Source organism: Scylla paramamosain, unplaced genomic scaffold (genome assembly GCF_035594125.1).
Source record: "Scylla paramamosain isolate STU-SP2022 unplaced genomic scaffold, ASM3559412v1 Contig27, whole genome shotgun sequence".
Taxonomy (NCBI): Eukaryota; Metazoa; Arthropoda; class Malacostraca; order Decapoda; family Portunidae; genus Scylla; species Scylla paramamosain.
The window spans coordinates 334,358-356,085 of record NW_026973692.1 but is presented as its reverse complement, the minus strand read 5'-3'; the positions used below and the strand labels follow the sequence as shown (position 1 = coordinate 356,085).

Genomic DNA, 21,728 nt, shown 5'->3' with positions numbered 1-21,728 from the left:
TTCCCTTATTTCTTATGTTCTTATGTTCTTATGTTCTTGAACCTAATTTTTTTAAAGTTTCAATCCATTATATCTTGTTCAATCCTGATTACTTATCCTTAGGATTGGTATTTTAATAGAAATTTAGCCCAATTAAGATGTAAAAATTACTTTCATGAAAGGAAATGAATGAGCAGATTTGTATTAACCAAAAAGAGATGAAATGGAAAAAATCATCTCTATAATCTCATAAAAAGCTAATCAACATTTTTCAGGAAAGTGGAGAGTGAAACACTTGAACATTTAGTGTGATTACCTTATTACAAGAATAGTGAAATTCCCATATAGCTTTTTTTGCATTTTTTTTTCTATACAGTAAAATCTTTCATTCCAGATTTATAAGTACTTCATAAATGTGTGATATAGAGATTGAGCAATGGAAAATTCTATAATAGGTACTAAACATTTTTGCTTGAAATCTTTTTACCTTTATTTTACATGCTAGTAATTATTTCTGTTATGAGAAGGGTTATCAAAACATCATGAATATAACAATAACATAAAACATAAACCTCAGAAGGTGTGATAATGAAAATACACAAATTTTGAACAAATAAATTAAACTGAAAGAAGTGGTCACAACAAATGAAAACATTAACTACAATGATAAACTCCCAATCCAAAGAATTGCACAACCAATAGTAAAGATACAAGAACATGAGAACAAGACATAATAAGGGAGCTTGCAAGAAGTTTGAAAGCCTACATGTGGTAGTGCCTGTATCAAACATACCAAACTATTTCCACCTGTCACAATCTTCTTTTAAAGCTTCCTAATGAGTCATCACAATCAACCTAGTTGTTGAGTCTGTTCCATTCATCTACCACTCCATCTGAAAACCAATTCCTTCCCATCTCTTTTTTAAAATCTAACTTTATCAAGCTTGAACTCATTATTTCTTATCCTATCCTAATTATTGACCTTAAAAATTTTGCTTATATCACTTTTATGATAGCACTACTGATGTTATCAAAGAACTTATTATCCCACAAGACAGTTTTAATTTGTTCAATGATACTGACCTCAGAAAGATAGATAGAGATGGAATCATGCATGAAATTTCTTATGGCAATCATGATTTGAGAGGAAAGTGGTAATCAAGTATGCATTCCCACAAGTAGTTAGAGCTGATGTTATGGCTGTCCATTAGGCTCACCTTGTACTTTTCCATTATGTAATGTCTCAATAATACAACAAAAACTAAACTGATCTCACCAAATCTAACCTAACCTGACCTCTTAATATGCCAATTCCAAAGCTCTAGAGTGTTTCAACAATAATTATATGTTTGGAGAAGGTGGTGTATGTCCTTATCCTGTGGACTATCTATGCAATAATATAAACTTATAAACTTATATGGGTTTCTGGAAATGAGTGACAACCACATCAGAGTATACTGACAAAAATAATCAGGAAAAAGGTCATTATAATGCCTGTGCAGCTCATCAACTCGTGCAAAATTACACCTGAACATGGTAACCATCATGCACTGATACTCTAAAAAAATGACAGTGTTCGGCTCATATGTCACACAGACTTTTATGATGAAATTTATAGTTTTCATACTGTAAAAGGCTGGATCAATAAACTGATGCTGATCAACAAAACAAAGCAGACAAACACACAGAGAGGTATCATCATGACAATAGCTAAAAAATATTAATCATATGACAATCAAAATTAAGCATATGTGTAAGGAAGAAAAAAGAAAAAAATCTCCCAACCAGTGAGAAAAGAATCTAAAAGGAAGCAAGAATGGAAATGAGCAGAAAATACTGTCTTGCTAAGGAACAGTGTTATTACTGTTATATATTTTGTTTTCATAAATCTCAATACAAACTGCAAACTAAAATTTGCTTAAATTATAATCATGGGACATGGTTGGTTTTTAGCATGAACTATAGGAGCTAAATATTATACACTCTTTAAAATCTATTTTTGATTATAACATTTGGTGAGAGAGAGAGAGAGAGAGAGAGAGAGAGAGAGAGAGAGAGAGAGAGAGAGAGAGAGAGAGAGAGAGAGAGAGAGAGAGAGAGAGAGAGAGAGAGAGAGAGAGAGAGAGAGAGAGAGAGAGAGAGAGCAGGGGGGGACAGCACAAGGGTGAGAAGCATTTCATGTTAGGAGGGATAGCAATGGTGAAAGGTCAGCTTGCAAAATAATATATATCAGGTTTACACAACCGAAGAAAGCCAAATTAATGTGACACTGTCATTATGGCCGAGTAGGATACTGACTGTTATACAGATACCAGTGACCAGTTGGTCATATATGAATATCAGAAACAAACATCTATTGAGGAAGCCAAAAATATTAGAGTATAGTAAGACATCTGAGGCTCTGACAACCAGTGTTATTAAGTCATCATGTCTGATGTTTCATAAGACATCATTGAAGTAGTTTTTCCATAAGCCCATTGCAAACAAGTGCTGAGGAACATAAATATTCTATAAAGATGTTGACAGGCAGGATCTGTTCAGTGTTCTACAGGGAGTTGCATCTTCAAATCTTATGGATGTGGGAATCATACAATGGCAGATTATAACCAGCTTTAACAGTTTCATCAAGTATCAATTTTGTACTGAACATGTCTATGACAAGAAAAACCATGTTGGAAACAACTTTTTGCTAAATGTCAATAAAATGATACAGAAAATTGCAAAATTATATAAAAAAAAATGTAAAGGCTATATGTAACATGAGAGAGTAAAGCCAATGAATGTGAAAACCCATTTAATGACAGAATTGGATGTACACCATATATCTCAAATGGATAATCTGTTCCATCAGTGTATAAGTCAGACCATAAACAGCATTAATATGAACAAGAGTTTACATAAGAGCAAATCAAGTTCTTGCACTATCAGAACCTATGACTGGCATGGCTTGTAATTTTATTGATTGCATTTTAGACAGTGTTCAAAGACTAACACAACTCAACAGCATGATGTTACAACAATGAGTGCTTCCTTTAAATCCAATGAATAAATACCATGTAATAGTGACTGAGAACTATGCCCAGATACAATGGAGAGAGAGAGAGAGAGAGAGAGAGAGAGAGAGAGAGAGAGAGAGAGAGAGAGAGAGAGAGAGAGAGAGAGAGAGAGAGAATTGTTAAATTACATAGTTGTGCTGAAAACATTTTGAAATTCAGAACTTTTGACACTTTCACCAGTGTTCATCATGAGGTTGCACTGAGTTGCTTGCAGTTCATAATATATCAATCTATATACCAGGTGAGAATTTCCTATTCAAAGACAGGTAAGATGAGACTATCCTTTGTCTTACAGTATAAATAAAGATATAGAGGAAGGGATTCATTTCCTTGTACTATTCCTTTCAGTTACTTTTTATGATGTGCAGTGAATATAGTGGCAGTATTCTTCCAACCCAGCTACAGAGTGTGCTTCCAGGTCATGTCCCCCTGTCACAGGATGAGTATATAAGGAATATAATAAGTAGTGTCAACTGGTGAACTCTTCAGCAGTTTACATCCAATATTATATGTATATGGATGATGTAGTACAAAAGCAACAAATGTCAAAATATGTATCAAGAATCATTAAGATTTATTTTTGTTTTCACAAAGAAATCAAAGAAAAGAAAACCAAATCCCTTGTAATCAATGGCCAAGACCATGATAAATGCAAATACTTGATTTAAGAAGTGAAGATGAACAATGCATCCAAACATTTTGCACAATGGAGGTTAATTGATACACTCTGGCAAGATGGAATCATTTAAGGCACTTTTGGAACACCAAGCATGGCAGTGACGTTAAATTTTAATATCTTGTGAAACTTGCTAAAAAGGTTTTGTTTGTATACAAACATCATGTTTGATGACAGTATGAAGATCTCATTGTAGCATATTACAATTACAGCTAATCAATCACACAGAAGAGCAGAAAAGATTATAGTATGCAAGTGAAATACTTATGAGACATCTCCAAAGGTACAACTATTAAGCTGGTATAGTTGGAGTAAAAAAACATAATTGAGAAGAATATTTAGATTCAATTAATCAAAATGCAAATATATTTATAATAAATGTATAAAAGAACTATATCACTTTGTATGTTATTTCTATACAGAAGCCACGGCAAAGAGTCAACTGTCTTGAACAGAAATGGAAATCCACAAAACAATGTAATGAATTAAGTGCAGGAAACAGTCAGTGGTGCAACAATTTGATTATATAACTATTACAGGACAGAATCCATCAATCTTTTCATCAAAAATATACAAATAAAAAAATTGATCATACAACTATTACAGGACAGAATCCATCAATCTTTTCACAAAAAAATATACAAATAAAAAGTTTTCAGTCTACTAACATATCAAAAAAAAAAAAAAAAAAAAAAAAAATGTTAACTAGAGATGGACCATTTCACTTTACTATATACTATTTTTGTAGTGAAGTGAAAATATCTAGAATTCACTTAATTGAAACAAGAAATTATAACACAAATTAAAACACATTAAAAGTAATAAATTATGTACAGCAAAGCACCTCCATTGGTACACTTAGCATCAATGATCTGGAGAGCATCAGTGATGGATACTGGAAAGGAAGCCACCAAACTTTAACTTGTAATACCCACATATTGATAATATTAATAAGCATTTCTGGCAAATATAATAAAAGAAAAGTTAATTACATCTGAAATATGCATGAGTGAAATTCTCACATTATGCACCAAATAGCTTTACAATAATAGCTCACACCTGACACCATATTAGAGATCATTTCCCACAGATGATGAATTCATGAGCAAATACCATTCTTAATGCAATTATCATCCTTGCCAATGTGAGCAGTGTGATCAAAATGCAGATGACATACACTGATGACAAATATGCTAAAATAACAACAGGACAGGAAAAGGGTACTGTTACAAAGACTATACACATCATTATCACATCCTCAAACTTTATCACATCCTTAGTCAAGTATTTTCTTTACTGAGATGCCTCACTATTCAGGGAAATACATACAATTCTATAAGGTACTGCCTGCCTGGCAGCCAACAACTTTGTAATGTAATAATACACTGTTGGTCTCAAATGTAAACATTGCCAAATCCAATCCTGCACAACACAGAAGCCTAACCATCTAAATGCTTATTCAAAATAAACAATACATACAATGGATTAAACTAAAACTAAAGTAATTGCTTCTCAATTTTAATTTATATTGCACTGATTGTTCTAGCATGCACTGAAATACATTATAGTACCTATGGGGTAATGCATCCCATGCCTCACAGCTGAGACCAAAGCTGTCAACCAGCACAACTATTTGAACACAAAAATGAAATATAAATAATAACTAAAAGTGTAATAAAAACAAACTATGTAATTCTTATATATAGCATCTGTTAATCAAATATTATTTAAGGTGATTTTTCAAGCTTAAGTATCCTCAAACTTCACATAATTTTGTTAGCTTGCTTATGATGAACAGTTGCAGAGGAAGATCAAGTGCTCTTGAAAGGCACTGGATCATTTATAACATCCCTGATGAATGTTTTCACCTTTTAAATGAGAGGACTAGATATGGAATGTCTTCTGTGTTTGGGGGAGAATTGGCAATGAAGCTTGCCTACAGAAAGCAAAAGCAGCTTTGTGACCATCACTCCCAGCAGGAGAAATTCAGGATGTTTAGGTTATCAAAACTATTTTGTTTTTGTGTTCACATACCAAACCTTCCAAGCCACCACAAGCCACATCAAGCACTAGTTTGGACAAAGGCAATATAATTTTAGTTACTACTAATATCACATTTCAAAAGTGACTTTTAAGTTAGAAAACTCTGGAACAATATATCACATTATAAGATGACCTGTAATAAACACAAATACACATATACACGCAGCCACACACTTTTACACACACACACACACACACACACACACACACACACACACACACATTCTTTTATCTTGAAATTTTACAATATAGCATATACATATTCAAATAGTACACAAAAAAACATGCACACAATTAAGACAAAGCCCATTCCAAGCTGTCTATAATAAATTGCACGTACATAATTTCTTCTATAATACCGCACGACGCAACAAACATGTTCCCATGAGTGCTAGCCATCTACAAGTTTAACATACACCATCCCATAAGCAATGAGGCATGTGAATGCCACTTCATTCTTAGAAAAACAAACAAATACGTAAGAAAAATACACACACATAAAAAGCAACTTTAACATATGATGGTCATTACTTTGGCTGATGATATTGCCGATTTATCTACTTGAGGGAGGAAATACTGGCATACTGGTTGAAATGGCTTATTGTTGAACTAACACATGTAAGAAATTTTAGACAGGTTTGACTAAAACACACAAGGAATTTTAAACTAAGTTGCTCAAAAAGGAACTCAGCAGTGATCAATCAGTATGATCAAAAGTACAAAATTGCACAGTTGAGAGGCAGGATTAGAGAAAGACTACATGATGACAGAAAAACATCACTCATTAATATACACTAATATCAACACTGGCAAACAGAACAGATAGACAATGCTATGTCAAAATTACTGGGAAAACCTTCCACCACAATGGATAAAGTAAAGAGAAGACAAAATGCTAAGAAAAGATCTTGTGATTAATTATTTCAGAAGAGGTGAAGTTCAACAAAGATTTCAAATTCAAGTTACTTAACATGAAACTAACAAAATTAATAAAATCATAAAAAACAAAATGAAGAAGCCCTCTAATTTTGCAACTAATAATTGGTAAAATAAACTGAAGAAAACTGCTAAACCAAATGCTAGATTTAATAAGAGAAATTAAATAATTCTGAGATAGAATCATCTACTTAAATCAATGCAAAGTTTTCTTCCATCATTTGAGCCATTAAAGCACTGGAGAGTTCTTTCAGCTATACTGGTAAGCCTACTATGGCCTAGAGCTAAGGAAAACTTTAAAGTAATATCAGTGAAAGGAACCTCCAAATGGAAACTGAAAATCCACAAAGTCCAGGAGTTTCATTATTTTGTTGACTACACAAGAAAAGCTTGACATGGAAAGGATGGTGTGAGTGAAATGTGAATAAGAAAAGGTGCATAACATCTTCCTCTCCCCAACTGCCAATGCTTTGCTTTGGGAATCCCATAACTGTTTGTTTTCTCTAGTCCATTCAGGTGTACAAATGGTCATCAGTTATGCCCTACACTTTCTCCAAAACAGTCAGAGGTCATAAATATATATAAAAATATCATGCTCATTTTTTTTTTCATATCTTTGCCTGCACATTTATCTGGGCATGAGATAAACTATCTATAGTCTTGTCACAAAAACACATGCATGGGACCACATGAATGTGACTTTATTTCTTGTAAACCTCAACTAGGTAAAAGCACACACAAAAGAGTAGGATTGTTGGTTTTTTCACTTCAGATGACCACATATACATGAAGAACAGAAGGAGAGCTAATCTTTCATTCCTACAGAGCTACAAGGTCATAACTCCTCACCTTATGTCCTGTACATAAAGTGGTGACCTGCTCTCATGAATTATTTAAATAGTTTTAAGACTTCATCTTTAATGGCATTTGTTCATTACAGTGCATATTGAAATACATGTACTTAAGAGTACATTCTAGGTTCATAACCAACACTTAATTTGCAACTAAAAATGGCAATTTTTCATAAACTGTTAATTTTTAAAGGTGGTAGGGGTATGAGCAGTATGGCACCAGTATGACAGCAAAGAGGTTGAATGCTGAGATGCATGTTAAAATGTGTACACCCACCAAGCCATCTTGAACACTTAAACATTTTAAATTTTCTCACTTGCAAACTATTTCTTTTTCACTTCTAAGAAAACTTACTTCCTCATTCTACTTTGCCAGCTCATGGATATGAGTTATACAGGATCAGTTGAAAATCAGCATATAACTGATGCACTCAACTTTCTGTGTAAAGAGAAATAAGATGAATAACCATCTTGTCTCACTGTTGCTCCACCATGTATTGAGCCATATATTGAGCCATATATAATATGCAAGTATTAACTATTACATATCTGTCTGCCTTCAGTATTTCTTTAAATACTCACATTTCAGTCTTGTAAAATATTTTACTTTTAAATTTATCTTATTTACTATTTATTTATGTTTTACCAGCAAAAGCAATGGATTTCTGATATTTAGAGTAATATCCGAATGCTGTATGGTATGAAAACTGTACCAATAACAGAGACAAGAGGTGGAGATGGAAGTTGCAGAATTGAAGATGCTGCAGTGTACTCTTGAGTGACAAGACGAGACAAATTAAAGAACAAACACATCAGAGGGACAACACACATATATCAGTTTGGGAACAACTAAAGAGAGGTGAGATTGAGATGGTTCAGGCATGTCAGAAGAAGGGATGAGGTGTATGTGGGAAGGGGGATGCTGGAAGTACACCTACCCAGCAGGAGGAAGAGAGAAAGACCAAAGAGGAGATTTATGGATGCAGTGAAAGAAGACATGCAAGTGGTAGGTGTGACAGAAGAAGGCACAAAAGAGCAAATGTATTGGAGAAAGATGATCTGCTGTGGCGACTCCTAATGAGAACAGCCGAAAGGAGAAGACAAAGAAGAGTAATATCCTAATTCCACATTAGCTATAGAATTTATCATTCAATATAGAGATTTATTTGCATAATAAAAACCATTCATAATGCAGAAATCCATTAAGAGAATGCTATTCATTAAAGAAAGCCTACATTGTAAGTACTGTATGTACTTGTGAGTGCTCACAAGGGACTGCAAGCAGGCATAAATTTGCAAGAAACCATGAGGAAATTACTAAGCACTGCAAGCATTATGAATTCTCACATCTTCTTTATGACATTCTGGGAGAGTGAAGGGTGAGACAAGGGATTATAAATTCCTCACAAACAATGGCAGTCATGATGGCCAATGAAAACAACACCAAATTGTTCAGCAAAAGATTATCTCCCTATACATTTTTGCCTAGCATAATGATGGCAAGTTTAATAAGAGATACAGTGTGGATTGTGCTGGCCTCCACTGCTGATGTCCATGTTCAATTCAGTGGATGTAGATGTAGATGCGAAGCATTTCCCTTTGCAACCACAGCTCTTTTTCTGCTGTAGTCCACAACCTATAGTACAGTATTATTTCCTTGCACTGTAATCCATACTTCGTTGTCATTGGAGTCAATAAAAAGGAAGAGCCCAATAACAATATTTACTCCTTTTGCTATGACAGCTGTTGTCATGTTGTCTGTGTTTTCTCTTGTTTATCTAAATTACTCTTCTTTTTCTGTTGTTGTATTTTTCCAAGATTAATGTAACTTATGTCCAATATATTTTCATTATCAAATAACAACCTACACAAAAAGATATTACATCCTTACAGAATTACAATAATTCTCTACAAATATTTTCTGGTATGAAAATGGGTATAGATTTTCCTTACATAAATACTATATATATATGAAAGGTCTGTATTTTAGTATCAAGTATATTTATTCATAGTAATGTAATTAGATGTGTATCAAACCTTTAATATAGTATTCACTCAAATATAAAGATATTGGTTTAACTATCATTCCTAACCCAAGTAATCCTCTCTTTGGCTGCCCTCTAAATTTCTTGGGCAATTAACATGAGTTTCAAGCTCCCTATCATACTTTCAACTATAGGAGGTCCTAAATCATCATGAGTTGCTCATACTAGGTTAGAAAGAATATAAGAGAAAGAAGTGGGTCTTAGGATAATGTAAAAAATAAAAAAAATAAATAAAAAAGAATTTGCAAGTGCCCTTATGAAAAAAAAAGAAAAAAAAAAGAAAAAAAAAAGAAAATAGAGATGAGTAAAAGTGCTTTTTTTGTGTGAAAAGGTAAAAAAAAAAATCATGTAAAAGACATATGGAAAAGAGGAAGAAGTGAGGATGGTGAAAAAGGTAATAGCCACATTTAAAGACAAGTAGGTGAAATATGAAGAAACTGAGGAAACTGGAACATTATGGGAAGATTAAGATATACCTGCTTGACATTGTTCAAGGCTCAGATATAGGAAGACAAAATAATAGTAAGAACATGGAGGCTACCAAAGATGGATGAGTATAAAGAATTCTGTATGAGCAGAAATATGAACTAAGTGGAAGGAGACAAATTAAGAGAATTGCACCAACATGCAACGGAAAACAGGGAAGGATTCAAGAGCAGAGGAAGAAATTTTTATGAAAAATGATAAACCAAAACAAAAACAACAATAAGGAGTACTGAAATAATGGGTAATACAGAAACACTGAATGGAGACATATGAAAATTAAAAGAACGTACTGTAACACAGATGGTCTCATACATGGAACTGGAACAACATATAAAGAGAGGAGCTGGATGTTTTAGGTTTCAATAGAAGTAAAATTAATGAAGATATGATTAAAGATAGAAAAAGTGTAAATATAATGATTACTGCCTTCCATCTAATTTTGATCATAACCCTCTGTAAAAGTTGAAGACAGTACTCAAAAGAAAACAACTTTTTGTCTCATCAGAAAGGATCTCTTTTATCCATCCTACGATTGTGGCATCCCTGCTGAAGTGAGGTAAGCAACATCTGGGTTGAAATGAGTTGCCGTATGCATCAAATAATCCAACTCAATCTCTCTTATGAGGTAAGTGACATTTTCTGAAAGCCCAAAGGATAAGCTCATAAAGTCAGAATTTAACAAAAAATCACTTTTTTCCAGTCATAGACTGCATAATAAGATGTTCTGTGATGGAGAGAGGTAGGTGCCCATGACCTATCAGTGAGTATGATTATGGTGAGTCATCACTTACCAGCCAATGGGCTTTTGACAGTTCTGAGGCACATGCTAAATATGGTCACTTGCCTCACTTTTGCTCATGGATGGAGTGAGGTAAGTATGGGGGGTGGCTGGGTTGGGAGCTGGACTTTTAAATGTCGTTTTCTCAATCTTTTATCTGTGTTGCATACCTCATTACAGCATTGGGTGCCACAATTACAGAAGGGGTAAAGGAAGTAGGTGTGATTCAGTCACACCTACATCCTTTGTGCATTCAGAAATGTACTCCCTAAATCATGGGGATAAGCAGTAGCAAGAAAAGAGTAACTGGCAACTTCTACATGTTAGAGCTGCCTCAGGATGGCAACAGAGATGTCAGTGATTATCTACTTACCCAAAGAAACCTTGACATGTATACAAAAAAAAAAAAAAAAAAAGGTTGTTTACAGTGAGAAGAGTATATGTGGAGAGACTGGACTGGCATGCAACTTTGGGTTAAGTCACCATGACATTTCTGACAACAAAGTTCCAATCCAACTTAAAAAGCCTTTCATAATCATAGGCTCTCAAATAAAACCTCAAGTGTTATGAGCCGGCAGCTGAAGATTAAACCAAGTCTGATGGTCCACAAACTTAAAGAAATAAACCTAGAACTTCTTGCTATAGTGCCCATGAGGACTGTCTCATTGTGTGAAGGAAGAGCTCAACCTTCCCCTCTTTGCTGTGTCAAAGTCACTGCTAAATCCTAAATAAATCATGACTGCATGGCTTTTGCTAAAAAAGTCCAGCATGTGGCCACCTGACAAGATCAGATCCTTTCTATGGTTTGATGAGAGCACGTTTGCTGTCACTGGTATACCAGCTTGACGTGTGAGAAAGCCATTTAACTCTGACAAGCTTGACCCACGCTATACCATAAAAACTGTAACATATCCTGAAAATTTAGTGGTTTGAAGAGCTTTTTTTTACTATGGAGTTAATTAATTATATTTCCTAGAAAAAGGGCATCTATGTATAGGGTAAGTGTGAACTTACTTTTTTTGTTTAATGTGACCTTGACACAACCTGAATACTGGTCTTCTCAACTGACTTGTGCCTACTTCCATGACCCTTACTGTAAATCACTTGATGTTCATCAGGACAACATGCCACATTACCATCCTGAGCACAATTTGACCAGTTTTAGTAGACCATACTATGCTTGATCAAATGAGTAGCATTATCAGGAAAAAACAACACTATTTCAGCATGTCAGTCTGTATATTGATAGTTACATAAAAAGAATGTTTTATGTGAGATTCATAATGATCTGGTAATGATTCTTGATCTATCCACAGCTTAAGAAAATACTGATTATGAAATTTTGACTGAAGAATTCATTTGCAGTGGTATGCATGACTCTACATTTCTTTATGCTGTACTTGTGAAAATCTATATTGGCAAGTTGCTCTTGTTAAACACATTTCTGAATCTCCTGCCTTGAGTTGTGTCTTAGATCTCAGAATAAGGCAATGTCTCATTCCTTGTTTATAAGTGATGTTAGCCTTGCTTCTGGCTGTGCAGAGAGTGGAGTGCCACTTTTATGTTGGTGACTGTTAGATATATTTGTCCACTACAAATACCAGCCAATCTAAATAAAGTTCTTACACTTTTGTATGATACAAGATCTAATATGTCCACAAAAGGTGAAGCATATCCAGTATATGGAATGATTTTTTGTTACTTGGAAAGTTTCAAGTGAATTAATAATATGAAATGCAATATCGTACCAATATTTCAGGGTAGAAAAAGGAGACCAGTATGATTGATCATCATGATGTGTAAAATATATGAAAAATACTATGAAGAGAGAGATGTACTTGAAGAAAAAAAAAAAAAAAAATGTAATATCAGATGAACAATTCAGATTCAGGAAAGGGTAGTCATGTAATGTAATATAATTGAATTTTATACACAGAAAGAAAAGGATAGATAGATTAGGTATGCTTAGATATGATGAAACCAATAGATAAGATTCCACACAAGAGTTCATTATGGAGTATAGGAAAGTAGGACTCATGAAATGGATGGATGACTTCCTGTACTAATCATGTTAATACACATAAATTATGTGATAGATGTACTTAACACATGTACATGATGAGAGGAGTGAAATATCTTCATCTGTGAAACAATGAGAAGGATCCTACACAAGATCTATAAAAGGGTTTGGAAATGGAAACTGAAGGAGGATGAGGAGAAAAGAAAGTGTTGGAATTATATAGAAACAAGGAGAGGCCAAAATGAAAATACAAAATAAGAAAGAATGCCAGTGAAGGAAGAAATTTATGAGTGGTAATGCAAGAAATTATGTTTATAAATAGGTAAAATATGTGTGTCATTTATGGGTGATGAAGAAAACAATAACACTGATAAGGCAAATATTGGTATATAAATCAGTCACATGATGCTTTCAAAGAGAAAGAAACATAAAATATTTTGAAAGAACAAAAAGAATGGCAGCAAAAATTATCTCATGTATAATTATGAAGTAAATAAAAAATGAATCTATTAACAATGCAATATATATATATATATATATATATATATATATATATATATATATATATATATATATATATATATATATATATATATATATATATATATATATATATATATATATATATATATATATATATATATATATATATATATATATATATATACGAGTATATATATATATCATAGATGTGAGCAGAGAAAGCATACAAAGTTCTTTATTTTCTTCACTTTATTACTTGCAATGTTTCACTTCACAGAAAGCATCTTCAGGCTAAAATATATGTTTATATTCAATTAAATATATAAAAAAAGATATAATTTAAAAAATGTGTGAAAAAAATAACACATAAAGGGCATAATAAAAAAAAGAAGAAAAAATGACATGTATGATGGTCACATTGTTAACTAAAAATAATAAAAAGCAGCAAAGATAATGCCCCTTATGTGTTATTATCTTTTACTCTTATTTTTCAAAATTATATCTTTTTATATTGCATTAAATATAATCATATTTTAACCCGAAGATGCTTTCTGTGAAGGTGAAACAATGCAAGTAATAAAATGAAGAAAAGAAAGAACTCTGGGTGCTTTCCCTGCTCACTTACATTGTCTTGGAAATTCATCATCTCTCTCTCTCTCTCTCTCTCTCTCTCTCTCTCTCTCTCTCTCTCTCTCTCTCTCTCTCTTTCTATATATATATATAAGTGTGTGTGTGTGTAAATTCATCATCTCTCTCTCTCTCTCTCTCTCTCTCTCTCTCTCTCTCTCTCTATATATATATATATATATATATATATATATATATATATATACTCGTATATATATATATAAACAGTGGAATCTCAGTTACCGAATGTCTCCCTTTCCAAACCAAACTTTATGCAATGGGGAAATTAAACAAATTATTAGTTTTTTTTTCTTTATTTGGGCCAAAATAATCATAATATGTATAAAAGTTGTAATATTCAATTCCTATATAGTAATATTTGGTATGTGACAAATATGACCCATTGGTCCATTTGTCCAAATAACTAGTTCAGTAAAATAAATATGAAATACATAATTATATGCAGAACTGAAAGATGTCCAACTCTACTGCCTAAGACAATAATAGCCTTGCCGAACGCTGGATTTATTGTGTGTGGAACAGAAGATAGCAGTTACTTTTCTTGTTCAGGCACAAATGAACTTGACACTTTGAACATTTTATTGTTGCTTTGTTCTTGCAACCTGGGTGCTTCCATCTCTGACGTTCAGAAGGGATGGGCCAGTGTCCAACACTGTCCATCCGAATATCCTTTGCTGGGGTTGGGGCGACACGACCCTTCTTTTTCTTGGCCAAGAGTTTCTTCTCGACATCAGAGCTACTCCTACGTGATTTTGTTCTTGTTGTATCCTTCTTGCACTTGAGAAGACCTTCTGCAACTTCTGCTCTAAAATCTAACAAATCCATCTGCTTTTTAGGGGGGATTTCAAGGCTTCTCCCATCCCGCCTATAGAGTAGCCAACAATTGACTGTCACCATATCCAGAAAATGAAAGAAAAATCTCATGTAATACTTCTTTGACTTGAGCTTAGTTCGATAGTATGACACAAGACCATCTAGTAGGTCCACGCCTCCCATGAACTCCAGCACAACATTAGGACATGCCACATCAATGAATTGTTTCTCTTTCTTGCTCCATCTCTCTGCTACACCAGGCGGATCTCCAGCAGCATATGTTGATATAAATGTTACACATTTAGTGTCACACCACTTCAGAACATCGACTTCTATACCTTCCACAGTAGCACTTTTCTCATCATAGGTGCCACGTCCAAGTTTCTTCATTCTTTTGTCATCAATGAGCCTGCAGCCCTTTAGTCTATTCTGTCTGACTGTTCCTAATGTGTATATCCCCTTTTTGTGTAACTCAATCACAAGGTCAAGCGAGGAGAACCAATTGTCAAAGAAAAGAAGGTGTGACATGTTGACTTGAACTATACTGGTTAGTCTTAGTACAATATTTCAGCTTGCGCCTAAGTCTGGCTCATTGGGTGCGGGCTCTATTTTGCCTGTGTATATTTCAAAATTATGTACCAGGCCATTTGTATCACAAAGTACAAAAATCTTGTAGCCCCATTTGTTATTTTTTTTTGGATTATACTGCTTTAGGCCTGATCTTCCCTTGAATGGTACAATTTGTTCGTCGATACACAACATTTGTTGTTGTGGAATGGCCTGGAACTTGTGGAGCAGTTTATCTACTATAGGTCTTATTTTAAAAAGCTTGTCCCTTGTCTCATCTGTAGGTGCAGGCATGTTTGAATTGTCATTGAAGTGTATGTATTTCTTGATTTCTTCCCATCTATTCCTTGAAAACACCTCAGCTATTTGTTGCACCCAACTCGATTTCTTCCAGTACATGCGGGTTCTAGGTAAATGGAAAATGGTTGAATACAATACTGTGCCAATGAACTGCTCTAATTCTTCAACTGTGAGATTTAGAGAACTTCCTCGCTCCTGAGTAGCATACAAATTTGATTCATCAACGATCATTTGCAGTAGATCGTCATCAAAGAAATGTTTGAAATACTCCAGTGGTGTTTTTATTGTTGTAGCGTCGGGCAATTTCCCCTTCCACTCAGGAACTTCCGTACTCTTTTGTCCAACCTCTACACTCTTCCAGATTATGTGTCTTTCTTTTCTGCCCCTTTTAGATGGCTGTGGATCATCCCTATTAGCACTGGTTGCATCATTTTCTGTAAATAAAATACATGTAAGTGAATGTAAACTACCCAAAATTCTTATCATTATCACTAGAATCCTCATCTACACTCTCATATGGCAGTTCTTGTGCAATAACACTCCTTCCTCCTTTGGTATGGGAGTAAAATCTGCTAGGCTCCATTTCGTCTGAAATTAGTGCAATTGTACAAATAATTGTTTCACACAAGAGGTGTGTGCCATATTTGACCCAGACAAATATTTACCACTCATTGCCCAAAGACCCAAATATGACCCACAGTAAACATTTATTCCATACACACATTGTTTACTTCCTATAAAGGTGAATATGCATTCCTAAGAACCAGTAACTGTTCAAAACAATAAAAATATAGTCTAATGACAGGCATATGTAGTCTAAAAAACATTACAGGTAAGAGAACTGCAGGAGCAAACTTACGTGTTTCCACCACCGGATGAGCCGCCCTCTGTTTACATCTAGTAGTTACATAAGCGTCCAGTAAATGGCAGTGATGTTAGAAAACGGGAGCCGAGTGTGTGCCACATGTGTCCCACTGGTCTCTAGCTCCAAAACTTATAGTTTAAAGCAATTGCAGCCTTAAATATGGTATGTGACAAATATGGCACATTGGGCCAGAAGAGGTTAACAAAAATTTTAACTTGTAATTGCTTCTGTTGCTGTACCATAATTTGGTTTTGGAACATACCTGATTTCAAATACTACAAGACGTAGAAAAAGCTACCATTTATTACTAACATGTAGTTTCTATAAACATTTCCTTCATCTTTATATATTCAGAGGAGAACCACAGAGGGTAAGACAATAATTCAATTTTTGAAGTTAAATGTGATCCCATTGAGGAAATTGAAAAACCTTGATGTAAACAAACAAGGTTCAGTGCTCAGGAGTAATACCAAATCTTCTGTGGCTCTCTCTATGACCCATAATGCCATCATTACTGCACAACTGCACTTTCCCAGTAGCAAGATGTGTTATGATCACCTTAATTTGGAAGTAAATGGGTTGCTCCTCTGTTTCACTCTGTATAAGGCTTCCCTCACTTGATCGGTGAGAAAGATAATGCCTGCATGGTCTAAACAATATCTTTTGATGAGTTCTGTGTCACTAAGTTCATTCAATACATCCTCTCTGGATAAAAAAAAATTCTAGGCTGGAGATGTTGTGGAGCGGCCATCTTAGCAGTGAAAGCGTCGGTCATTACCTGCTAAGATATGTTGGATGGGTGTCTGAGAACAGATTAATCTATTTTACTACAATTCCTATTGGGAAAATCGCTTAATTTTTCAACGTTTCAGGTTTTGAACCGAATTCAGGAATTATGTTCGAAAACTGAGGTTACAATATATATATATATATATATATATATATATATATATATATATATATATATATATATATATATATATATATATATATAGATGGGTTGATAGGGGAAACCTGATCTTTCACATAAAACAAAGGCTAAGATATTTAATTAAGGAAACAAAAAGAAACTGTGGAAGATAAGATACATGAGTGATGTAAAAAATGCTATTCCACTTAGAGATATACAAAATTTCATTGGAAGAAAAAAGTGATAGCAGCAAAGTGTTCACACACAATATAAAAGAAGGACTGGATCAGTGTGAATGTAAAGCACGCACACACACTCGGCTCACAAGAAGGCCCAGGCTCGAATCTTGGGGGCGGCGAGGCAAATGGGTGAGCCTCTTAATGTGTAGCCCCTCTTCACCTAGCAGCAAGTAGGTATGGGATGTAACCCTAGGGATTGTGACCTTCCTGTCCCGGTGTGTGGTGTGTCAGCAGTCTCAGTCCTACCAAAAGATTGGCCACTATGAACTCTGAGCTCTTTCCATAGGGGAACAGCTGGCAGGGTGACCAGCACACACACACACACACACACACACACACACACACACACAGCTGTAAGAGAGGGAGGGACATGGACAGTGGCATACACTAATGTGGATGGCTTAGTTTCAGTGATGGATGAAGTGAATGAATTTATAAAAGCAAATGAACCAGACATCATGGCAATGGTAGAAACTAAACTAAGAGATTCAGAGACACTAACTTTAGAAGGGGAAAGTACAATATGTGGATAAGAAATAGATTTGGAAAAGGGAGGTGGAGTGATGATGCTTGTTAAAAAGGGTATCATGGTGGAGAGTGTGGAAAAGGCAGAAGGCTTGGTGGAAGGCCTAAACTTACAACTAATAAATGGAAGAAGAGGAAGACTATATGTCACAGTGGTGTATGTCCCACCAAAAACAAAGACAAGAGCATGAACAGTTGCTGAGTGAGACAAAAGAATGGCTTGTAAATAAAATTAAAGAAAACAACAAATTTGTTATAATGGGAGATTTTAATTGTAAAGAGATAAATTGGGAGGGGTGGAACACAAGAGGAGGAGAAGACTCATGGAGAGATAAGGTTCTGAAACTGACAATGAACAATATTATGACACAGTGGGTTGAGGAAAACACTAGATACAGAGGAGGAGAGGAGCCATCAAGACCTGATTTGGTATTATCAAAAGAAGCAGATATTATAGAAGACATGAACTATAACTGTCCACTAGGAAAAAGCGACCATGTCATGATAAGGTTTCGTATTAAAGAAAAAAAGAGAGGAAAGTCAATGTGAAGATTAAAAAAGTGAAAGATTTAATTATGGTAAATCAAATTTTGAACAAATGAGGAGATACTTTGGTGAAACGGACTGGAGTCACTTATCACAGCAAGTAATGTGCAAAAGTGGGAAACTTTCATCAATATTTATGAAGAGGGAGTGAAAAGATATGTACCGAAAGTAGAGATAATGAACGTGAGTTTTCAATCAGTATTCACAAAAGTATAATAGAAGATATGAAATAGCTAGGGAGAAGAGGGAAATGGCATGGAATAGATGGCGGAGGAAAAATACGCAGGAGCTCTGGCAAAACTACACAACTACAAGAAATGAATATGTAAGGATTATTAGAAAAGAAAGGAAAAATTATGAGAAAGATATTATGGACAAATGCAAAGAGGAATCAAAACTATTCTTCAGATATGTGAACAGCAAAATGAAAAATAGAGAAGGAATAAGCAGATTGAAGGTGAATGGTCAAATGTGTGAGGATCTGGTTGAATTGGCAGAGATAATGAATGTGAGTTTTCAATCAGTATTCACAAAAGAGAGAACATTTGTGTGGCAGAGTGAGATGAGTGAGGAAATGGGTCTGGGGGAAATCCAAGTGACTGAAGAGGATGTCCAGAAACAGATAGAGGGACTAGACATTAGGAAGGCCCCTGGACCTGATGGAGTGTCAGGATGGATACTAAAAGAGTGCAATCAGCAGCTGACATGGGTAATGCATAATATTATTGAGAGCTCCCTAACTGAGTGTAGAGTCCCAATTGAATGGAAAAGAGCCAACATAGTGCCAATCTACAAAGGTGGTAGTAAAGAGGAGCCCTTAAACTATAGACCTGTGTCTCTAACAAGTATGGTGTGCAAAATGTGTGAAAGATTGGTGAAGGATAAATGGATGCAGTACCTAGAAGAAAATGAAGTGATAATAAAGCAACAATTTGGATTTAGGAGAGGGAGATCATGTGTTACAAACTTACTGAGTTTCTATTCTAGAGTGGTGGATATAATGCAAGAAAGAGATGGATAGGCAGATTGTGTTTATTTAGACCTGAAGAAGGCCTTTGATAAAGTGCCACACAGGAAATTGTTGTGGAAGTTGAAGCATAATGGTGGGCTACGGGGGGGGCTGCTGAGATGGATAGAAAATTTCTTGACAAACAGAGAAATGAGAACAGTAGTAAAAGATAAAAAATCATCATGGAGGGAAGTCATAAGTGGAGTACCCCAAGGCTCAGTACTTGCACCAATCATGTTTGCAGTCTATATAAATGATATGATGGAGAGTGTGAACAGCTACATGAGCCTTTTTGCAGATGATGCAAAGTTGCTGAAGAAAGTTGAGAGTGCAGAGGACTGTGGAACATTACAAAAAGACCTGAACAAGATATCAGAGTGGAGTTATAGATGGGAAATGGAATTTAATTTAAAGAAGTGTAAAGTGATAGAATTTGGAAAAAGTATAAGAAGAGTGAAAGGAAATTATGTATTTACCTAGTTGTATTTACCTAGTTGTGCTTTATGGGAAAAGAGCTATGGTCATGCTGTCCCATCTCTATATCTTTTAATATCCAACTTAGCCTTGAATCCATGTATACTTTCTGCATTTACTATCTCCTCATCCAGACTGTTCTATACATCAATACTTCTATATTGGGAAACTATACTTTTTGACATCTCTTCTACAAGCACTCCTCTTCAGCCTCTTTCCATGTCCTCTAGTGTCCCATGTATCCCAGACCATTAAGTCGCTCCGGTCCACCTCCTCTACTCCCTCATATGCTTTATATATCGCAATCAAATCTCCCCTTTCTCTCCTCTTTTCCAAAGTTGGTAGATGTATCCTTGCCAGTCTCTCTTCATATGACAAGTCCCTGATACTTGGTACCAACTTCATAGCTGCTCTCTGAACTCTCTCTAACTTCCTTATATCCTTTTTCTTGTATGGTGACCACACTACTGCTGCATATTCTAGTCTAGGTCTTATCAGCGACACGATCATCTTCCTGACCATCTCTTCATCCATATATGCAAAGGCCTGCCTTATTCTTCTCTACAAGTTATAGGTTTCTCCTGTAATTTTGCTAATGTGTTTCTCCAGGTTCAGTATTGATGTATGGAACAGTCGGGATGAGGAGATAGTAAATGCAGAAAGTATACATGGATTCAAGGCTAAGTTGGATACTAAAAGATATGGAGACGGGACAGCACAAGCATACCTCTTTTCCCACAAAGCACAACTAAGTAAATACAACTAGGTAAATGCACACAGATTATGGGGAGTTTTCTAAGTTATAAAATTAATGAAAAAAATTTTTTTCAGGAAGAAAGATGAAATACAACAAATAAAAATACTTCATCAAAGTGGAAAAATGTCTAGAGAATTACCCTAAAAGTCACTCCTACTTCTAATTTTGTTCAAAACATCTTATCCACCCAAATTGTTTTAATATCAAACAAATATGTTTACATAATTTCAAGACTATCAAACAACTTGTAAATGTTGATTGTTGCAAAGATTTCAAACAGATGTAAACAAAAGTTGGGTAAATAAGGGTAAAAGTGGAATACAGGTTCGATGTTTGAAAATAGGAAGGGGTAAGTAAAGGAAATATCATAAAAGGAAAGAAAGAAGAATATCAATAACAAAAGAGTACATATGTTCAGAAATGTATAGAAAGCATCATTTTATCCTATGAATGATGCCTATGATACAATAGTCTACAATATTCAGCTAGGATTTCATCACCTTACATGAAAATACACATATGGGAGTCATAGAGAATATGAAGACCATTTAATATACTAGGTTCAACTTTAAAGCAATTATTGTATCTGAATAAAACGGATGAGCATAGAAAGAGTGAAAAAATGCGGAAAAAGAAGACCTTCTGATAAGGGATGATATTTGTGTGTTATTTTCTCTTTATTTCAGTTTCCCTACATGGTATTAGGAAAGACTTCTTTCCTA

General features: G+C 34.7%; 1 protein-coding gene across 1 annotated transcript in view; it reads right to left on the bottom strand.

The window, feature by feature from the left end:
• Positions 1 to 21,728, bottom strand: part of LOC135097639 (calcium-dependent secretion activator-like) — a 267,744-nt gene that overhangs the window by 191,473 nt on the left and 54,543 nt on the right. The window lies entirely within an intron of this gene.